Raw genomic sequence first — 18,743 nt, 5'->3', positions numbered from 1 at the left:
AACAAGAACGCCATTACAGATAATTGAGTGGTTGTTGGGTCAGATGTTGCAAAGACTTCTGAAAATGTCAGGAAGCAAAATGTTGAGCCTGCTGGGACTCATGTTCTGAGTTGTGTACGTTTCAATGCGGGAAGTATTGTTTGAAGGGCAGATGCGCTCAGGTCAGGGGTCAACGCATCTAAGGCTAAACACGGCAGATATTAGTGAGACTTGATTGCAGGGGGGACAGTACCGTTTACATAAGCTATGAACGGGGCACACAACCCTCACTGTGACACGGAGATGTTCTTCAATGGGACACTGAATGTGTTTCGGTGTCACTGCCACAACACACATCTGACATGAACACGCCCCTCATCGTGACACTGACACACTGACAGGCTCTGCACCACAGCAGGATCTCACCACTCAACGATACCAACACAGAGTCAGGCCCTGCACTGTAACTCGAATACAGTCCTCCCCGTATGCATAACACCCTCCCTGTCGAAAACCACTACCAGTCACCGTCACCGTACTCCGACACTACTCCCAGTCACCGTCACACAGACTGCAGTACACCACTCCCGTCTCCGTCACCTATCCCTCTCCTACAAGCAACCCCGTCTCCGTGACCCACATCCTCTCGTGACACACTTCGCCGTCTCCGTCATCGCGTACATAACCATACGCCCCGCCCCGTGACTGTGATAAACTCCACCCGCTAAACGCTCCCCATCTACGTCGCCCCTCCACTCTCCTCCCACTCTGTGACACAGGCAATTGTGCGGAGTATGAGGGACAGATGATGGCTGGTGTTTCACCTCCCCCCGTACCACGGCTATCGATCGCCAGGATCTGAATCTCTCCACAACTCTGCAGGCACAGGCCGGCGATGTGATTCCACACCACTTGCATCAGTGTTTGCAAACCAACCACCCTTTCTCTGGCCTCCTCTCTCCTCCCCTTCCTTCCTCTAACGGCAGCACACAATCCGCTCACACACAGACGCCATCTCCGAGAGACACACACAATTCAAGACTACTGTAAAGTCGAAAAGCTGGGCATTGGTGAGTGGGGAGACCAGAGGAGGGAGAGGGTTCCGTACTTTTGCTGACTCCGGTAGGGTGTGCTGCGATGGTGCGGGAGGTACTTCACATGTCTGACCCCGGGTGTGTGATGGGATAATATTTAGGGAGTTTCGCTGGTTATCCGACCAAGGAACTGCGTTTGGACGGTGTGGACGGAGCTTCACTCTGTGTGTGACCCCGGAGTGTGTGTTGAAACAATATGGAGGCAGTTGCACTCTGTGTATGATCCCGGGGGTGTGTGATGGATCGCTGACGAGAGAGAGTTATTCACTGTATGTTTCCAGGAGTCTTATAGGATTATATGGAGGAATTCTCACTCTCTCTGTGACTCCTGGCCATGGGTCAGTGAATGTCGGCCTTTAAACAGATTACAAACAAAGACAAGAAGATGGCGCCGCACACGTTCTGCACTAACGGCTGAATCTGAACATCCTTTCTGTGGCCCCACTCTCCTCCCCTTCCTTCCTCTTTTCACAGCACACCGTCCCTTCTCTATGATTCTTTCTTTATAATATATTTTACTGAAGGAACGGCATAATATAGAATACATAATGGATTACATTTTCCTCCATTTTGCTTTTGTATCTGACCCCGAAACAAACCTCCACTCACCAGCCCTCCCCGAACATACAATGACGGCTAATGTATTTACAATACAACACTTCACAAATACAAGAAAGGACATTTCACAACCATACCCCCACACAACTTCAAGACGAAATCCCACACACATCTACAACATCTCAGATGATCCAGAATACACTCATATTACAAATCATCCACCACCCTGTGAGGTAAACCATATGCGTGTGAAAGGGAAGCATCTTCCCAAGTACAATCAAATGTCCTCAACTAGTAGGTAATTCCTTAAGACTCCCAAAATATGACAAGAAAGACCCCCATTTCGAATAGAACTTTCTCACAGTCGCCCTCAGAGTGAATTCAATCTTTTCTAATTTCAGAATAAAACATTACGTCCTCTAACCAAGCAGCAGCAGATGGGAGAGTGGCAGATTTCCAGACCAGCAAGATTCTCCTACGGGCCTAAAGCGATGTAAGTGAAATGATATCCGACTGGTTTGCATTTAAACCCAAAACATCATCTGCCACACCAAATACAGCTATAAACGGGCACAGTCTCAGTGTCACCCCCAAAACCTGACTGATAATTAAAAAAAAAATACCCAGTAGACATCAAGCCGAGGGCAAGACTAAAATGCATGCAATAAACCAGCCGGAGAGAAGGAACACCTGTCCCCGTATATTTGTCAGCACGCCTGGCTTCACTTAAATGTACTGTGTAAAATTTAAATTGTATGAGCCCGAGTCTAGCACATGATGACGAGGAATGAACCCTATTCAGTGCTTTTGCCCAATATCCCTCAGCCAGATCCACACCAAGGTCATCCTCCCAGCTAGTCGTAGTTTTATTTAGATCTTGAACTCCCAAAGACACCAGCTGAGCGTATAGTACAGAGATCAGCAATTTATTATTAGAGCTAAGAGTGAGTTTGTCCCACAACATAGCAAGTGGTAGATCAGGAACAGAGGGAATTTTTTCATTGACAAAGTGGAGAATCTGCAGGTACTGAAAACAAATGATTGTGCGGAAGGCCATATTTACAGCACTGATTATCAGAACTATTAAATATATCATTATGTTTAAATATATTAAACATAAATCCTTAATGCATATAAGACCGTTCAAACCCCATTGTCTAAAAACTGAATCGAGAGTGGAGGGAAGAAATAGATGGTTTCTATGAACGGGACCCAACACTGAACTGATGTGAACGTATAGTGGCGCGAAATTGATTAAACATTTTGAGGGTGGAGAGCACGACAGGGTTAGATGTGAATTGAGAGGATTTCAATGGGAATGTTCTGTGACCCCTCTCCTAACACCTTGAAATAATGTAGTTGACTTAAGTGCAATAGAAAGAGGCTCAACTGAAATTGCAAAAAGATTCTATGACTCTTTTGTGTGTGAGTGGGTGAGTGAGCAGCTCGACGTCCTGGTCCATATATGTTCCAATTAAATCGGTATGTATGGGGAGGTGGTTCTGCAGAGTGAGGTCAGGGATTTAGATATTAAATTAAAGGACAGGATCACCACCCGTCCCAGTGTGCCCAGACACAGGAAGACCATACAGTTTAACACGTGGCTCAAGCTAGGGTGCACGTGGGAGGGCTTCAGAATTCATTGTGTTTATTCCAAGGAACGTGAGATGTCAACAGAAGAGATGGAAGACGGTTTACACATAAACTGGAGTAGAGCTGATATCCTAGAGTGAAGGTTGGTCAGTAATGTGCATGAGAGTTTTTGGGAGCGTTGTTGAACTCGATTTGCAGGGGGATGGGTTTCAGAGTTCGAGAGCAGATAGCGGAGTCGATATGGAGACAGATAGTGCTATGACCTCAGAAAAAGTCAGGAGTCAAAAAGTTGTGCATCATGCGACTGGTGCCCTGAGCTCCGTATATTTCAATGCAGGAAGCTTCTAAGAAGCGCAGTTGAGCTCAGGGCATGAATCAACACAGTGACTATGATTTTACAGCCACTATTGTGAATTGGGTGTAGGAGGAATAAGCAGAACAGCACGATATTTCGGGTTTCCATAATTTTAGACGAGAGTAAAGGAAGGAATAACAGGAGGAGGGGTAACATTATAGGGCTGAGAGAATGTCACCACACAACACAGTCAGAACAGAGAAGAGAACTCGTCTAAGTGAGGTTTTATGTGTGGAAACATAGAAACATAGAAAAGCTACAACACAATACAGGCCCTTTGGCCCACAAAGTTGCGCCCAACATGACGCTACCTTAGAAATTACTGGGTCTACACATAGCCCTCTATTTTCCTAAGCTCCATGTACCTATCCAAAATTCTTTTAAAAGACCCTGTTGTATCCGCCTCCACCACCGTTGCCGGCAGCCCATTCCACGCTCTCACCACTCTCTAAGTAAAAAAACTTGCCCCTGACATCTCCTCTGTACCTGCTCCCCAGCACCTTAAACCATTTCAGCCCTGGGAAAAAGCCCGTGACTATCCACACGATCAATGCCTCTCATCATCTTATACACCTCTATCAAGTCCCCTTTCTTCGCTCCGAAGAGAAAAGGCTGATTTAACTCAACCTGTTTTCATAAACCATGCTCCCCGATACAGGCAACTTCCTTGTGAATCTCCTTGGTACTGATTCAATTTTTTTTTGTTTTTTTAATTGAAATTCACCATCAACCATACATTTCCATAAGATGTATCTCAGATATAGTACATATTTATCATATAGCCATATATGCCACAAATCTCCACATGATATTTATCTGAGGTTTGCATTTACAGAACAGAGAGGAAAGAAAGAACAAGCAAAAGCAGAAAACGATGTACAAGTAGGAAGTGATCTTATTTTAACAACATTGTTTTGTGAGAATAAAATCAGGCCTATGAGGTGTTATGTGGTTAAAATATTTTCCCCTGTATGAATCAAATTGTTCCAATTTATGAGTAACAGATGCTGTTTTCTTCTCCATTTTGTTAATGTCCATTATAATTTCCATCCTTGCGTTTAAAGCTGGGATCTCTTCTGATAATCATTTCCTAGTAAGAGTTTTTTTTTTACCAGCCACCAGCAGTATGTTTATTAAATATTTCTCTCTTTTCAACCATTCTTGAGGTACATACTTGTGAGGCGTCCAGCACTGAGCACCATACTCCAAGTGGAGCCTGACCAGGGTCCGAAGTAGCTGCAACATTACCTCTGGGCTACTAAATTCAATTTCGCGGTTTATGAAGGCCACTACACCGTACGCCCTGTTAACCACAGAGTCAATCTGTGCAGTTGCTCTGAGCGTCCTGTGTACTCGGACCACAAGATCCCTCTGATCCTCCACACTGCCAAGAGTCTTACTACTAATATTATATCCTGCCATAATATTTGACCTACCAAAATGAACCACTTCACTTTTATCCGGGTTGAACTCCATCTGCTATTTCTCAGCCCGGTTTTACATTCTATCAATATCCCGCTGTAACTTATAACAGCCCGTCACTCTATCCACAACACCTCCAACCTTTGTGTCATCAGCAATCTTAATGACCCATCCCTTCACTTCCTCACCCAGGTCATTTATTAAAAAAAGCAGGAAGAGTGAAGGTCCCAGAACAGATCCCTGAGGCACACCACTTATCTCCAACCTCCATACAGAATATGACCCGTCTACAGCCACGATGGAAAACCAGTTCTATGGGCAAGCCAGTTCTGAATCCACAAAGTAAGTCCGCTTGGATCCCATGCCTCCTTACTTTCTCAATAAGCCTTGCATGGGGTACTTAATCAAATGCCTTTGCTGAAATCCGTATAACCTGCATCTACTGCTCTTCCTTCATGAATGGAAGTGAGCAAATGAGGAATAAGAAATGTTTTGCGATGATATTGGAGTTAAACTGTTGAACAGCGAATACTCTGCTCTATTCGGAGGAGCAGATCTGCAGAGAGATTGCAGATTGTTAGAACCACAGAACCATAGAACATACAGCAGAGAAACAGGCCTTTAGGCCCTTCCTGGCTCTGCTGAAACATTTTTCTGCTTCGTCCCACTGACCAGCACCTGGGTCCATATCCCTCCATAAACCTCTCATCCATGTACCTGTCCAAGTTTTTCTTAAATGTTAAAAATGAGCCCGCATTTACCACTTCACCTGGCTACTCATTCCACAATTCCACCACTCTCTGTGTGAAGAAGCCCCCCCCCCCAATTCTGCCTTTTAAACATTTCCCCTTCACCCATGTCCCTCTGGCTTTTTTTCTCCCGTAGACTCAGTGGAAAAAGCCTGCTTGCATTCACTCTATCTGTACCCATCATAATTTTATATACCTCTATCACATCACCCCTCATTCTTTTACGCTCCAGGAATAAAGTCCAAACCTATTCAACCTTTCTCTGTAACTCAGTTTCTCAAGTCCCTGGCAACATCCTTGTAAACCTTCTCTGCACTCCTTGAATCTTATTAATATCCTTCCTGTAATTCGGTGACGAATACTGCACACAAGTCCTCCAAATTCGGCCTCACCAATGCCTTATGTAAACTCCCCATAGCATTCTAACTCTTATACACAGTCTCTTTGATTTATAAAGGCCTATATACCAAAAGCTCTCTTTACGACCCTGTGTACCTGTGAAAGTCACTTTTACGGTGTTTTGTATCTGTATTCCCGAATCCCTCTGTTCTACTGCACTCCTCAGTGCCCTACCATTTACCTTCTATGTTCTACCTTGATTTTGTCCTTCCAAAGTGCAATACCTCATACATGTCTGTATTAAAACTCCATCAGCCATTTTTCAGCCCATTTTTCCGTCAGGTCGAAATCCCTCTGGAAGCAATGGAAACCTTCCTCATTGTCCACTGCATCTCCAATCTTTGTATCATCAGCAAATTTACTGATCTAATTTACCACATTATCTTCCAGATCCATGATATAGATGACAAACAACAATTGACCCAGCTCTGATCCTTTTGACACACTACAAGTCACAGACCTCCACTCAGAGAAGCAATCCTCCACTACCACTCTCTGGCTTGACCTTCTGAGTCAATATCTAATTCAATTTACTACTTCATTATGTATACCTAGTGACTGAATCTTCCAACATAGCTTCCATACAGGACATTGTCATAGGCTTTACTGAAGTCCAGGGTAGAAAACATCCACTGCCTTCTCTTCATTCTCTTTCCTGGTAACCTCCTCGGAAAACTGTAATAGGTTTGTTAAATATGACCCTAGCACAATGAAAGCCATATTGACTCTCCCTAATATGTCTATGTCTATCCAAATATTTGTAGGTTCAATCCCTTAGTACTCCTCCATATAATTTACCTACTACAAACGTCAGACTTATCGGCCAGTACTTTCCCGGATTACTTTTAGAGCGTTCTTTAAACAACGGCTCCTGTACCCCCTTCTTAATGGTTGAGGGGTTATAACAGTTACAGACCCTGGTGATGTGAGTTCTGAGTACCTTATTTCTGATGGTTCAGGGGTCATAAGATTCCTGAACCTGGTGGTGTGAGCCTGAGGCTCCTGGAACCGTTCCTGGTGGTTGAGGGGTAATAACTTTTCCAGACCCTGCGGTGTTAGTCCAAACGTTCCTGTACCTCCTTCCGAGTGGTTGAGGGGAAATAACTGTCCCTGAACCTGGTGGTATGGGCATCCTTCCATATGGTTGCGGGGTTTTAGCGGTTTCTGTATCTTCTGGTGTGTGCCGTGAGTCTCCCGTACCCTCTTCCTGATGGCTGAGGGGAAATAACAGTTCCTGAACTTGGGGTGTGTGTCTTCAAGACAGATATCTACAGTGAGCGATCCTGTGAAAAATAGATGGTTGCAGTGGTAATCTCTCTTCAGTGGGGGTACCCGTGGACTATTTACACCAGCGATGACATGATGTCTCTCTGTGGGTTCAGAATTTCTCTGTCAGCAAATCTCAGATAGCCACTCACTGTTCTCTGTTTCCCATTTACAGAATAAACGTGTTCACAGGGATGGATCAACAGGAAAGTCGCTGTTTATCTCATTAAACCTCACGATGAGGCGAAGAAAAATGTTGAAACAATGGTTCAAAGTTGCTGGAAATGAGCCCAATCGAGGAAGAGGTTTGTGCCAGACCATGTGAGGATGACCCCACACTGTCCGAGGCTTGACAAGTGAATCTCCAACACACCGTCCCGTCACACACTCCCGGGGGCAGACACAGAGTGAATCTCCCTCCACACCGTCCCGTCACACACTCCCGGGGTCAGTCACAGAGTGAATCTCCCTCCACACCGTCCCGGTCACACACTCCCGGGGTCAGACACAGAGTGAATCTCCAACCACACCGTCCCATCACACACTCCCGGGGTCAGACACAGAGTGAATCTCCCTCCACACCGTCCCGTCACACACTCCCGGGGTCAGACACAGAGTGAATCTCCCACCACACCGTCCCGTCACACACTCCCGGGGTCAGACACAGAGTGAAACTCCCTCCACACCGTCCCATCACACATTCCCGGGGTCAGACACAGAGTGAAACTCCCTCCACACCGTCCCATCACACACTCCCGGGGTCAGACAAGAGTGAATCTCCCACCACACCGTCCCGTCACACACTCCCGGGGTCAGACACAAAGTGAATCTCCCTCCACACCTCCCGTCACACACTCCCGGGGTCAGTCACAGAGTGAATCTCCTCCACACCGTCCCATCACACACTGCCGGGGTCAGACACAGAGTGAATCTCCCTCCTCACCGTCCCATCACACACTCCCGGGGTCAGACACAGAGTGAATCTCCCAACACACCGTCCCATCACACACTCCCGGGGTCAGACACAGAGTGAATCACCCTCCACACCGTCCCATCACACACTCCCGGGGTCAGACACAGAGTGAATCACCCTCCACACCTTCCCATCACACACTCCCGGGGTCAGACACTGTGTGAATCTCCTCCACACACCGTCCCATCACACACTCCCGGGGTCAGACACAGAGTGAATCTCCCTCCACACCGTCCCATCACACATTCCCGGGGTCAGACACAGGGTGAATCTCCCTCCACACGTCCTATCATACACTCCGGGGTCAGACACAGGTTGAATCTCCCTCCACACCGTCCTATCATACACTCCCGGGGTCAGACACAGAGTGAATCTCCCTCCACACCGTCCCATCACACACTCCCGGGGTCAGACACAGGGTGAATCTCCCTCCCACACCGTCCTATCATACACTCCCGGGGTCAGACACAGGGTGAATCTCCCTCCACACCGTCCCATCGCACATTCCCGGGGTCAGACACAGAGTGAATCTCCCTCAGAACCGTCCCATCACACACTCCCGGGGTCAGACACAGAGTGAGTCTCCTCCACACCGTCCCATCACACACTCCCGGGGTCAGACACAGAGTGAATCTCCCACCACACCGTCCCGTCACACACTCCCGGGGTCAGACACAAAGTGAATCTCCCTCCACACCGTCCCGTCACCCACATCCCTCCCGGGGTCAGTCACAGAGTGAATCTCCTCCACACCGTCCCATCACACACTCCCGGGGTCAGACACAGAGTGAATCTCCCTCCTCACCGTCCCATCACACACTCCGGGGTCAGACACAGAGTGAATCTCCCAACACACCGTCCCATCACACACTCCCGGGTCAGACACAGAGTGAATCACAATCCACCACCGTCCCATCACACACTCCCGGGGTCAGACACAGAGTGAATCTCCCTCCACACCTTCCCATCACACACTCCCGGGTTCAGACACTGTGTGAATCTCCCTCCACACCGTCCCATCACACACTCCCGGGGTCAGACACAGAGGGAATCTCCCTCCACACCGTCCCATCACACATTCCCGGGGTCAGACACAGGGTGAATCTCCCTCCACACCGTCCTATCATACACTCCCGGGGTCAGACACAGGGTGAATCTCCCTCCACACCGTCCTATCATACACTCCCGGGGTCAGACACAGAGTGAATCTCCCTCCACACCGTCCTATCATACACTTCCGGGGTCAGACACAGGGTGAATCTCCCTCCAGACCGTCCTATCATACACTCCCGGGGTCAGACACAGGGTGAATCTCCCTCCACACCGTCCCATCGCACATCAGACACAGAGTGAATCTCCCTCAGACCGTCCCATCACACACTCCCGGGGTCAGACACAGAGTGAATCTCCCTCCACACCGTCCCGTCACACACTCCCGGGGTCAGACACAGAGTGAATCTCCCTCCACACCGTCCCATCACACTCTCCCGGGGTCAGACACAGAGTGAATCTCCCTCCACACCGTCACATCACACACTCCCGGGGTCAGACACAGAGTGAACCTCCCTCCACACCGTCCCATCGCACACTCCCGGGGTCAGACACAGAGTGAATATCCCTCCACACCGTCCTATCATACACTCCCGGGGTCAGACACAGGGTGAATCTCCCTCCACACCATCCTATCATACACTCCCGGGGTCAGACACAGGGTGAATCTCCCTCCACACCGTCCCATCGCACAATCCCGCGGTCAGACACAGAGTGAATCTCCCTCTACACCGTCCCATCACACACTCCCGGGGTCAGACACAGAGTGAATCTCCCTCCACACCGTCCCATCACACACTCCCGGGGTCAGACACAGAGTGAATCTCCCTCTGCACCGTCCCATCGCACAATCCCGAGGTCAGACACAGGGTGAATCTCCCTCCACACCGTCCCATCGCACAATCCCGGGGTCAGACACAGAGTGAATCTCCCTCCACACCGTCCCATCACACACTCCCGGGGTCCGACACAGAGTGAATCTCCCTCCACACCGTCCCATCACACACTCCCGGGGTCAGACACAGAGTGAATCTCCCTCCACACCGTCCCATCACACAATCCCGGGGTCAGACACAGAGTGAAGCTCCCTCCACACAGTCCCATCACACACTCCCGGTGTCAAGCACAGAGTGAATCTCCCTCCTCTCCGTCCTATCACTAAACTAGAATTGTTGGCGGGGGAGTGGGGGCTGCGAACCGAACTTAAGTGACTAGGGAAGAGGAGGTTGGCTTAAAGCTTGGAGACAGTGCGAGAGGGAGGACACGGAGCTTAAAGGGAAGGGACGAGCTCAGACCGAAAGCTTGCTATGTCTATACTACCTCAAGGAGTGTTGTGAACAAAGCAGAGAGCTTAGACCGTGGATCAGTGCTTGGAGAGATGATGTATTGGTCATTTCAGAGGGTTGGATGGCTCAGGGACAGGATTTGTTCATTCAAGTGCCAGGTTTCAGATGTTTCAGAAAGGACTGGGAGGGTGGGAAAAGAAATGGGAGCGTGGCACGGTTGATCAGAGGTCGTGTCACATCTGCGGAAAAGGTGGACGCCGTGGAGGGAAAGTCTACGGGGTCTCTGTAGGTACAGGAAGAGGTCATGAACTTTACAGAGTGTTTTTATAGGTTGCCTAATAGTAACAGGGATATCCAGGAGCCTATAGTGAAACAGATCCTGGAAAGCTGTAATAATAATAACAGTGTTGTCGTGATGGGAGAATTTAATTTCCCAAGTATCGATTGGCATCTCCCTAGAGTAATGGATTTAGATGGAATGGAGTCTGTTAGATGTGTTCCGGAAGGTTCCTTGACACAATGTGTAGATTAGCCTACAAGAGGAGAGGCTGTACTTGATTTAGTATTGAGAAACTAACCTGGTCAGGTGTCAGATCTCTCCGTGGGAGAGGATTATAGAGATAGTGATGACACAAAGGTTGGGGGTGTTGTGGATAGGGTGGAGGGCTGTCAGAGGTTACAGCAGGACATTGATAGGATGCAAAACGGCTGAGAAGTGGCAGATGTTCAATACAGATTAAGGGTGAGGTGGTTCATTTTGGTAGGTCAAATGTGATGGCAGAATATAGTATTAATGGTAAGACTCTTGGCAGTGTGGAGGATCAGAGGGATCTCGGGATCCGAGTGCATAGCACACTCAACGCAGCTGCGCAGGTGACTCTGTAGTTAAGAAGGAGTACGGTGTATTGGCCCTCATCAATCCTGGAATTGTGTTTAGGAGCCGAGAGGTAATGTTGTAGCTATATAGGATACTGGTCAGACTCCACTTGGAGTACTGTGCTCAGTTCTGGTCGCCTCACTACAGAAAGCATTTGGAAGCAATAGAAAGGGTGCAAAGGAGATTTACAAGGATGTCGCCTGGATTAGGGAGCATGTCTTCTGAGAATAGGTTGAGTGATCTCGGACTTTCCCCCTTGGAGCGAAAGAGAACGAGAGGTGACCTGATTGAGGTGTATAATATGATGAGAGGCATTGATCGTGTGGATCGTCAGAGGCTTTTTTCCCGGGGCTGAAATGGTTGCCACAAGAGGACACAGGTTTAAAGTGCTGGGGAGTAGGTATAGAGGAGATGTCAGTGGTAAGTCTTTTACTCAGAGAGTGGTGAGTGCGTGGAAAGGGCTGCTGGCAACGGTGGTGAAGGCGGATACGATAGGGACTTTTAAGAGACTTTTGGAAAGGTAAATGGAGCTTAGAAAAATAGAGAGCTACAGTTAAGCCTAGTAATTTCTGAGGGATGCGAAGGACCTGTATTGTGTTGTAGGTTTTCTATGTTTCTACGTTTCTCCGACTCCTTCAACCCCTTCTTCACCTACCACATTCCCATCCTCAGATATCCCCTTCATCCCCGATACGCATTCCACACCACTCACCACAAACATAGAGCCCCATCGTCTTTGCCACTCCTCCTCTCGCCCCAAAACGCCTCCCTCACTGCGTTCACAGGGAATTGTGTGAGACAGTTGATGTCTGGATTTAGTCCTCCCTTCAACCCCATATCAGTTTCTCAGTTCTGAGCCGACACTGAGAGGGGACAATGGGCAGAGTGGGAGATTCAAACAACACACAGAGGATGCTGGTGGAATAGAGCAGGCCAGGCAGCATCTATAAGGAGAAGCACTGTCGACGTTTCGGGCCGAGACCCTTCGTCAGGACTAAATGGAAGGGAATATACTAAGAGATTTGAAAGTAGTGGGGTGAGGAGGAAATGCGAAATGATAGGAGAAGACTGGAGGGGGTGGGATGAAGCTACGAGCTGAAAGGGTGATTGGCGAAAGCGATACTGAGCTGGAGAAGGGAAAGGATCATGGGACGGGAGGCCTAGGAGAAAGAAAGGGGGATGGGGAGCACCAGAGGGAGAAGTAGAACAGGCAGGGTGATGGGCAGAGAGAGAGGGAAAAAACAACTAAATATGTCAAAGATGGTGTAAGAAGGGGAGGAGGGGCATTAACGGAAGTTCATGTCATCAGGTTGGAGGCTACCCAGCCCGTATATAAGGTGTTGTTCCTCCAACCTGAGTGTGGCTTTATCTTGACGGTAGAGGAGGCCATGGATAGACATATCAGAATGGGAATGGGGCGTGGAATTAAAATGTGTGGCTACTGGGAGATCCTGCTTTCTCTGGTGGACCGAGTGTAGGTTTTCAGCGAAACGGTTTCCCAGTCTGCGTCGGGTCTCACCAATATATAAAAGGCCACACTGGGAGCACCGGACGCAGTATACCACACCAGCCGACTCACAGGTGAAGTGTCGCCTAACCTGGAAGGACTATCTGGGGCCCGGAATGGTGGTGAGGGAGGAAGTGTAAGTGCTGGTGTAGCAATTGTTCCGTTTACAAGATAAGTGTCAGGAGGGGGATCGGTGAGAAGAGTTTGGGGGTGGGAGTGGAACGAGTGGACAAGGGAGTCGTGTAGGGAGCGATCCCTGTGGAAAGCAGAAAGAGGGGGTGGAGGGAAAGATGTGCTTGGTAGTGGGATCCAGAGTGGGATATTCGCGCTGTATCTCAAGAATTTCGTGCATTTTGGGTCATTGTGATGGGAACTTCACTCTCTGTCTGTCCCCGAGAGTTTGTGATGGGACGTTGTGGAGGGAGATTCACTCTGTGTCTGACCCCGGGAGTGTGTGATGGGACGGTGCGGGCGGAGATTAGCTCTGTGCCTGTCCCTGGGAGTGTGATATGAGACTGTGTGGAGGAAGATTACTCTTTACAATCTATATTAATGATTTGGAGAAAGGGACTAAGTGCAACGTATCGAAGTTTGCTGATGACACAAAGATGGGAGGGAGTGTAAGGAGTGCGGAGGACATTGAAACCCTGCAGGGGGACATACATAGGCTTAGTGATTGGGCAGACATTTGGCAGATGAAATATAATACTGACAAGTGTGTGGTCTTGCACTTTAGCAGGAAAAATAATAGAGCAAGTTATTATCTAAATGGAGAGAAACTGGAAAGTGCTTCTGTGCAAAGGGATCTGGGGGTCCTGGTGCAGGAAACACAAAAAGTTAGTATGCAAGTGCAGCAGATTGTCAAGAAGGCCAGTGGAATGCTGGCTTTTATTGCTAGGGGGATGGAGTATAAGAACAGGGAGGTCTTACTGCAGTTGTACCGGGTATTGGTGAGACCACACCTGGAATACTGCGTGCAGTTCTGGTGTCCATATTTAAGAAATGACATACTGGCTCTCGAGGCAGTGCAGAGAAGGTTCACTAGGTTAATTCCGGGGATGGGTGGGTTGATGTATGATGAGAGGTTGAGTAGATTGGGACTCTACTTATTGGAGTTCCGAAGAATGAGAGGCGATCTTATTGAAACATATAAGATTGTGAAGGGGCTTGATCGGGTGGATGCGGGGAGAATGTTCCCAATGATGGGTGAAACTAGGACTAGCGGGCATAATCTTAAAATGAGGGGATGCCGTTCCAGGACTGAGATGCGGAGAAATTTCTTCACTCAGAGGGTAGTGGGGCTGTGGAATTTACTGCCCCAGAGAGCTGTGGAAGCTACTACACTCAATAAATTCAAAATGGAGATAGACATTTTCCTGGATAAAAATGGCATTAGGGGATACGGTGAGCGAGCAGGTAAGTGGACATGAGGCTAGGTTTAGATCAGCCATGTGATCTCCAGGACCAGTTTTCGATAGCCTGGATGGGCCGGAGAGGAATTTTCCAGATTTTTTCTCCTCAATTGGCAACTCGGTTTTTTTTCCCCGGGTGATCACATGGGTTTGGGCGGGATGAATAATAAAATAAAATGGGCGGCATGGTGCCCTGTTGGTTGGCACTGTTGCCTTGTGGGATTCGGTGAAAACTAGAGTTAAGATTGGATCAGCCATGATCTTGTTGAATGGCGGAGCAGGCTTGAGGGGCCGATTGGCCTCCTCCTGCTCCTATCTCTTATGTTCTTATGAGATTCACGCTGTATGACCCCTGGAGTGTGTGATTGGACGGTGTGGAGGGAGATTCACTCTGTATCACCCCTGGAGTGTGTGATGGGACGGTGTGGAGGGAGATTCACTCTGTGTCTGACCCCGGAAGTGCTTGTTTTGCTGATGCCGTCTCTCTCTCTCTCTCTCTCTCTCTCTCTCTCTCTCTCTCTCTCTCTCTCTCTCACACACACACACACACACACACACACACACACACACACACACACACACACACACACACACACACACACACACACACACACACACACACACACACCACTTCAGCACATCGCCACCGACACTAATATCCTACTTACCATCTTCCCCCCACCCCTTCAGTTCCAAACCCCACTTCTCCTTTAGTCTTCGCCCTTACTCACCGTGGAGAATGAAACTGATCCCGGATCTCCAGCAGGCGGCGCCCTTCCTGGAAACGTCCCTGTCACATTTCACTGAGGGGAAGCACAGTGTGAGCGGGAGAGAATGGGATGTGAGAAAGTGGAGTAGAGAGGGTGTAAAGACAGAAAGGGAAGGCTTAGTGTGGAGAGAACTGAGATGGAAAAGACTCACGGCGGGAGGGTGTACAGAGATAGAGAGAGCGAGCGGGGAGAGAGGTGCGAACCTGAAGCGAGATTGGTACATTTATTGGGAGAGATCGGGAGACAGTGACTTCTGCAGAGAGCGAAAAGGATAATAGACAGAAGGTGATGGAGGGTGTTTCAGAGAGCTCCTGAACTCCATCTGTTGGGCTGACGTCCCTGCTATTCATTTGTTCATTTAACGATGAACCAGTCAGTGTAGCCGCAGGCTTTCAAGACTTCTCTGAAATACTGATAAGCCTCAACGTATGTTCTATTTGGAGAGGAGAGTGAAACCGGAGATACAGATCAGCGTGATTAATTTTCCTGTTAACTTCAATATCGAGACACCCATATTGTTTGTTGAAAACTGCATAGTCTAAAAATGGTAATCTTGTTTCCGCGACTGCTTCTGCTGTAAATATTCTGTAGATGAGAGAGAGAGAGAGAGAGAGAGAGAGAGAGAGAGAGAGAGAGAGAGAGAGAGAGAGAGAGAGAGAGAGAGAGAGAGAGAGGAGTTGTTCATTTCACTCGGAGGGAGGGGGCTCGCTCGCTTCGGTGGGTGTTGGGTGTTTGTCCCCGGGACCGTGGTTCCCCGCACACAGAGGGTCTGAATCCCCGGCGGTGAGCAGAGAAGTGGGAGGGTCCGACGGTCAAACAAGGAAACAACCGCTGGGGCGGGGGAGGAGACGAGTGATAAGATTCTCCCTGACAACAAGGCTCTGCATAAGTCACAAATACACCTCCTTCTTTCCCTCCCCTGCATCCCTCATCCCCCCTGTAACACTCTCTGCCTCACTCACTTACTCTTCTCCCCCTCCATGCCCTCTCTCTCTCTCTCTTTCTTTCCCCCTTCAGCTCGCCCTCTACCTTCTCCCTCTTATCCCTAAATTATCTTCAAATATCCCCTGCCGTTTTCCCTCCTCTCTATACCCATTATCTCCTACTTCTGACCGTACCACCTCTTTATTTCAGCTCCTCGCTCCCTGCCCCCTGTCACCCATTTATCGCTCTCCGATCTCCACATCCTTCCCTCATCCCCCCTCCCCTCAATCTCCCCACTTTCACAGTTCCTCACCCCGCCGCTCTCATCTCTCGAGAACACCCGCTTTCACACCCTCAAACTGTCTCCTGCCCGACACCTCCTCCCCTGCTCTCGGCCTCTCCCTTTATCTGCACATCATCTGGTGTTTGTTGCTGCCGGTCAAACTCCAATGTAAACACGGGCTTCCTTTGTCAACGGTTACATCCCCTTTCTGAGCCCAGGGACGCAGAGAATCCTCGACAGAATGGACGACAGCGAGACTTACATGAACGTGAAGTTCACAAAACCGGACTCAGAGACTCCTTCCCGATGTGGGGAGGGGGGGGGGGGCAGAAAGTGATGTGGAGGGAGCTTCACTCTGTCTGACCCCGTGAACACTGCATGGTCTAAACATGGCAATCTGTTTCTCGCTACTTCCTCTGGTGTAAATTTGAGAGAGAGAGAGAGAGAGAGAGAGAGAGAGAGAGAGAGAGATGAGAGAGAGAGAGAGGAGAGAGAGAGAGAGAGAGGAGAGAGAGAGAGAGAGAGAGAGAGGAGAGAGAGAGAGAGAGAGAGAGAGATTGGGGAGTTGTTCATTTCACTCGGAGTGAGGGGGAGAGAGAGATTGTGAGTTGTTCATTTTACTCGGCGAGAGAGAGGGAGAGAGAGAAAGACAGAGAGACAGTGAGGTGTTGTTCATTTCTCTCGGAGGGAGGGGGAGACAGAGAGATAGAGAGATAGAGAGCGAGACTGAGACAGAGAGCGAGAGAGCGACTGTGAGGAGTTGTTGATTTCACTCGAAGGGCGGGGGCGAGGAGGAGGAGAGAGAGAAAAAGAGAGACTGTGAGGAGCTGTTCATTTCACTCGGAGGGATGGGGCTCGCTCGCTTCGGTGGGTGTTGTGTGTATGTCCCCGGGGCCGTGGTTTCCCGCACAGAGAGGGTCTGAATCCCCGGCGATGAGAAGTGAAGTGGGAGGGTCCGACGGTCAAATCAGGGACCAACCGCTGGTGGCGGTTAGGTGCCGAGGGGATAAAATTCATCCTGTCAACAGAGGCTCTGCATGATTGACACATATCCTCCCTTTCAATTCTTCTTCACTCGTCTCATCCCTCTCTAATCCACTTCTTCCACTCTTTTCTCCCTTTCTCTTTCCATCCCTCCATCGACCCTCCCCCTGCATCCCTCCTCCCCCCCTGTAACACTCTCTGTCCTCACTCACTTACTCTTCTCCCACTCCATGCCCTCTCTCTCTCTCTCTTTCTTTCCCCCTTCAGCTCGCCCTCTGCCTTCTCCCTCTTATCCCTAAATTATCTTCAAATATCCCCTGCCGCTTTCCCTCCTCTCTATACCCATTATCTCCTACTTCTGACCGTACCACCTCTTTATTTCAGCTCCTCGCTCCCGGCCCCCTGTCACCCATTTATCGCTCTCCGATCTCCACATCCTTCCCTCATCCCCCCTCCCCTCAATCTCCCCACTTTCACAGTTCCTCACCCCGCCGCTCTCATCTCTCGAGAACACCCGCTTTCACACCCTCAAACTGTCGCCTGCCCGACACCTCCTCCCCTGCTCTCGGCCTGTCTCTTTATCTGCACATCATCTGGTGTTTGTTGCTGCCGGTCAAACTCCCCTGTAAACACGGATTTCATTTGTCAACGGTTACATCCCCTTTCTGAGCTCAGGGACGCAGAGAATCCTCGACAGGATGGACGACAGCGAGACTTACATGAACGTGAAGTTCACAAAAACCGACTCAGAGGCTCCTTCCCGATGTTGGGGGGGGGGTGTAGAACGTGATGTGGAGGGAGCTTCACTCTGTCTGACCCCGTGAACACTGTTGAACACTGCATGGTCTAAACATAGCAATCTGTTTCTCGCGACTTCCTCTAGTGTTTATTTGGTGTAGATCTGAGAGAGAGAGAGAGAGAAAGAGAAAGAGAGAGAGAGAGAGAGAGAGAGAGAGAGAGACTGTGAGGAGTTGTTCATTTCACTCGGAGGGAGGGGGAGAGAGAGAGACAGTGAGGAGTTGTTAATTTCAATCGGAGGGAGAGAGAGACTGTGAGGAGTTGTTCATTTCACTCGGAGGAGGGGGAGTCGGAGAGATAGACAGGGGAGAGAGAGAGAGAGAGAGATGGAGAGAGAGAGAGAGAGAGAGATTGGGGAGTTGTTCATTTCACTCGGATGTGAGGGGGAGAGAGAGAGAGATTGTGAGCTTGTTCATTTTACTCCGCGAGAGAGAGAGGGAGAGAGACAGTGAGGAGTTGTTCAT

This window comes from Hemitrygon akajei, unplaced genomic scaffold (assembly GCF_048418815.1).
Source record: "Hemitrygon akajei unplaced genomic scaffold, sHemAka1.3 Scf000043, whole genome shotgun sequence".
NCBI classification, from domain to species: domain Eukaryota; kingdom Metazoa; phylum Chordata; class Chondrichthyes; order Myliobatiformes; family Dasyatidae; genus Hemitrygon; species Hemitrygon akajei.
This window is presented reverse-complemented; position numbering follows the sequence as displayed.